The sequence below is a fragment of the Silene latifolia genome, chromosome X (assembly GCF_048544455.1).
Source record: "Silene latifolia isolate original U9 population chromosome X, ASM4854445v1, whole genome shotgun sequence".
Classification (NCBI taxonomy): Eukaryota; Viridiplantae; Streptophyta; class Magnoliopsida; order Caryophyllales; family Caryophyllaceae; genus Silene; species Silene latifolia.
Genome location: NC_133537.1, coordinates 323,008,410 through 323,013,400, shown reverse-complemented (window position 1 = coordinate 323,013,400; position 4,991 = coordinate 323,008,410).

Genomic DNA, 4,991 nt, shown 5'->3' with positions numbered 1-4,991 from the left:
CATATAATTGTTTATAGCTTAGTATCTTTGTATATATATATATACTTGAACTTGTGTACATTGAAGCATACAATAAAACGCAGCAATTCTATTCTGTATCACATCTCCTATTATTCATTCCTAATATTGCTCATTTATAATATGGTATCAATCTAGGGTTATTTCCCGACGAATCAATTTTTTTTCGAACTCCTTCATCTTTTTCGATCCAAATGACGAACTCAACTACTTCCCAAACTGCCGAAACTCCAACTCCACAAAACTACTCCATCATTCACGTTGAAAATACGGGAACAAACATCACGAATATCGTTTTCAACGGCACGAACTACGATGAATGGGCACGGTCTTTTCAACTTGCTTTACTTGCAAAGGGGAAAGACGGATACATCGACGGGTCAATCAAAAAGCCTGCCGAAACCGCGACTGATTTCCCAACCTGGCGGTCTACTAATGCACTAGTAACCGGTTGGATTTTCAATTCTATCGAAACATCCACTCGTCGTACGTTTTCGACTCGGCCTGAAGCACGACAGGTATGGACCGATATCAAAAATCGCTTTTGTCAAAATAACGATGCACGTGTATATCGTCTGCAGGCAGATTTACTTGCGTGTCGTCAAGGCCCTACCGAATCTCTCATGGCCTATTACGGCCGTATAACTACAATTTGGGATGAAATGCTCGCTTTCGATCCACTGTCGTCCTGCTCCTGTAACCCATGTCGCTGTGATTGGGTGGTTATTATGGACGCTCGACGCGAAAAAAAACGGGTATGCGATTTTCTTTTGGGCTTAGATGATCGATTTGATAATGTCCGTTCCAATATTCTTGGAACTAATCCCCTCCCTGGTCTCGACATAGCGTATAATCGCCTCCTTCAGGCTGAGAGTATCCGTGACATTCATACTGCCAAACCCGAACCGCGTCCTGATGTGATGGCTTTTGCTGCTCGGGTTAATAATGGACCTCGACATGTAGGGGGAGGAAACCGCGATCGATCCGTTCCAACATCTCAGGCACACGACCCTTCTGTTTAGCATGTCAACGTAATGGTCATTTATGGCAAAAATGCTACCGTGTTACTGGCGACTTTCCGGAATGGTGGGGGAATCGACCTAGGGATCGTATTTACCTACCCCCTGGTGCGACTGACCTTAGTCAGGCCGTGTTCGTCCCCGATGAACAAGGACGCGCGAAATATGCTAAAAACAGAGGAAATTCGTCCTCTGGTTCCGTGTCTTTTGGCCATGGTTCTGCCCGCGGAAATGGTGGTTCCAACTCCTCGGGTGCTGGTCTTTTGGGCCCTGGACCGAGGGTTCATATGGCCTCTGGTACGCCGGTTCCGACAGGTAATGCTGCTGCTTCATCAACTCGTGGGGGTCCGACTTTAATCACCGATTAGCTAGACCTTAATAACCTCAACCCGAACGATCTTGCTGAAATAACTCAGTGGTGGAAATCCAGAAAACTCGAAACATCCGATCGTCTCAATGGTAACTTTTCTACTTTAAATTGGATTATTGATACGGGTGCTTCACATCATATGTCCGGCTGTTTTTCTCATTTTTCTAATGTTCGAAATATCGCCCCTTTGAGTGTCGGATTACCAAATGGAAACGTTGCCTTGGCCACTCAAAGTGGTGATATTAAATTATCACCCCGTCTTATTTTACGTAATGTTTTATATGCTCAACATTTAAATTGTAATTTAATTTCCGTCTCAAGTTTATTACTTGACTCGTCTCTTACTATTCAATTTTCTCAACAACTTTGTTTGATTCAGGACCGTTCCTCGAAGACGGTGATTGGAGCGGGTGAACAAGTTGATGGATTATATTTTCTAAAAAGAGTGCTCCTGGATCCGGTGCAAGCCTATAATACCTCTGCCTTCGACAATGTTGAATTATGGCACCGTAGGTTGGGACACCCTTCAACTACCATTTCTCGTTTTTTGCCTATTTCAAATAAATCAAACTCTTCTGATTCTTCATTCCATAGTAAGCATTGTGACATTTGTCTCCGTGCTAAACAAACTCGGTCACATTTTCCGATAAGTTCAAGTATTGCTAATGCTAGTTTCGATTTATTACATTGTGATTTATGGGGTCCTTACTCCGAAAATGCGTCATGTGGGTCCACATATTTTTTAACAATTGTTGACGACTTTACTCGATCCACATGGGTTTACTTACTCCGACGGAAAAGTGACACTCGAAAAACTTTACTCAATTTCTTTGCTTTAATCGAACGACAATTTAATAAGAAAATTAAAATTTTTCGAAGCGACAATGGCACCGAATTTCGATGTTTTGAACAATTTTTTAATGAAAATGGGATAATTTTTCAAACATCTATGGTTGATACTCCACAACAAAATGCCCGGGTGGAACGAAAATATCGTCACATTTTAAACGTTGCACGGGCCCTTCTTTTTCAAGCAAGTTTACCTATCCTCTTCTGGGGTGAATGTATTCTTGCTGCAGTCTATCTTATAAATCGTACACCGAGTTCGATCCATAATGGGAAAACCCCATATGAAATGTTGTTCCAAAAACCCCCACCCATGAGCCATATCAAAACCATTGGTTGTCTTTGCTATGCGCGTAATATTAATCGCTCCAACGACAAATTTGCACCTAGGGGCCGTAAGTGCATTTTCCTAGGCTACCCATTTGGAAAGAAGGGTTGGAAGGTATATGATTTAGACACGGGAGCCCATTTCTTATCTCGCGATGTTGTCTTCATTGAACACGAGTTCCCATTCCAGTCCCTCAACATTCACGATATCGAAAACCCTTCATTTCTCCATGACACCCTTCCTTCTGTCGATCACATAACCATTGCTTCACCCAATGACCTCCCCCACGAAAACACAACACCCAACCCGACTACCTCTACCTCTAGTCCGGATATTACCCCATCCACTACGACCCCACACAACCCTCCTCACGACACATCCACTACATCCGACCAAACACCCGGTTCCCAACCTAACCCACCAACCACGACACCCACCTCCTCTCCTAAGGGCAAAGGACACCGAGTCAAATTTCCCAACAGTCGCATGACAGGCTATGTTCGACCACCTATTAATCCATCGACTCACGTTCTCTCCGTCTCCACACCGTCTTCTGGTACGTGTTACCCTATTTCATATTTTCTCAATTACGACAAATTTTCCACTAACCACAAAATTTTCTTAGCGGCCGTGACCGACAATCACGAGCCTTCCTCTTTTAAAGATGCAATGCAGGTACCCCAATGGCGTGACGCAATGCAAAGTGAAATTGATGCTCTCGAACGCAACAACACATGGACTCTCGAACATCTCCCACTTCACAAGAAGGCTATCGCATCCAAATGGGTCTACAAGATAAAATATAATGCGGATGGGACTATCAAACGCTACAAAGCTCGTTTAGTGGTTATGGGCAACCGACAAGTCGAGGGCATTGATTTCAAAGAAACATTTGCTCCAACTGCTAAAATGGTAACAGTTTGAGCTCTTCTAACTATTGCCGCAGCCAAAAATTGGATCATCCATCAAATGGATGTTCACAACGCTTTCCTTCACGACGATCTTCACGAAGAGGTATATATGAAATTGCCTCCCGGGTACAAAGCCAAAACCGATGGGACAGTATGTCGTCTTCGAAAATCTCTCTATGGACTTCGCCAAGCCCCGAGGTGTTGGTATGCCAAGCTCGCATCCGCTTTGATCTCCTACGGGTTTAAACAATCTCCATACGACCATTCCCTTTTCTCCCTCACAACGGCCGCATCCGAGGTACACGTGCTAGTATATGTTGATGATTTGGTTATTTGTGGGAATAACTCTCAAGTAATCAAGCAATTTAAAGACTATTTAAGTGGATGCTTTCATATGAAGGACCTCGGCCCGTTAAAATATTTTTTGGGCCTCGAAATTACACGTAACAAAACCGGCCTTTTCATCTCGCAACGAAAATACGCCCTCGACATCATTGCCGAATCCGGGTTACTTGGGTCTAAGCATCACTCCATACCCATGCAACCTAATCATCGTCTTGCATCCACGACCACGGCTCCCTTGAACGACCCACAACCATACCGAAGGCTTGTTGGTCGTCTGGTTTATCTAACCATTACAAGGCCCGAACTTACCTATTCCGTCCATATTCTCGCCCAATTCATGCACTCTCCTAAACTCGAACACTGGCATGCTGCCCTTCAAGTGGTGAAATACCTCAAAAATAATCCAGGACAAGGACTTCTCCTACGGGCAGATAACGATCTCCGTTTACATGCATATTGCGATGCTGATTATGCTACTTGTCCAACCACCCGCCGCTCCTTATCCGCCTATATTATGTTTCTTGGAAGCTCACCTATCTCATGGAAAACAAAGAAACAATCCACCGTCTCTCTATCATCCACCGAAGCCGAATATAGGGCTATGGCCTACACAGTTTGTGAGTTGAAATGGTTAGCCGGTCTTCTCCAATTTCTGGGCATCCCCTTCAAAGACCCGATTGAGCTTCTATGTGATAATCAATCAGCTCTCCATATTGCCAATAACCCGGTCTTTCATGAAAGAACAAAACATATAGAGGTTGACTGTCACTTTATACGAGACGAAATCCTCAAAGGATTAATCAAACCGAGTTACGTGCATACAAAATCGCAACTAGCGGATATTTTAACTAAAGCTCTTGGACGAACATCCTTTGAAGACTTATTATCCAAGTTGGGCGTCTCCACCTTACACGCACCAACTTGAGGGGGGGTAACATGGGCCGACCCAACAGTCAAGCCTACCAATTACCCATAAGCCTTTAACGGCTAGTAGAGAACAATATGGCAACCAATTCTCCTTTGCCATATTTGAGATATTCCATATAATTGTTTATAGCTTAGTATCTTTGTATATATATATACTTGAACTTGTGTACATTGAAGCATACAATAAAACGCAGCAATTCTATTCTGTATCACATCTCCTATTATTC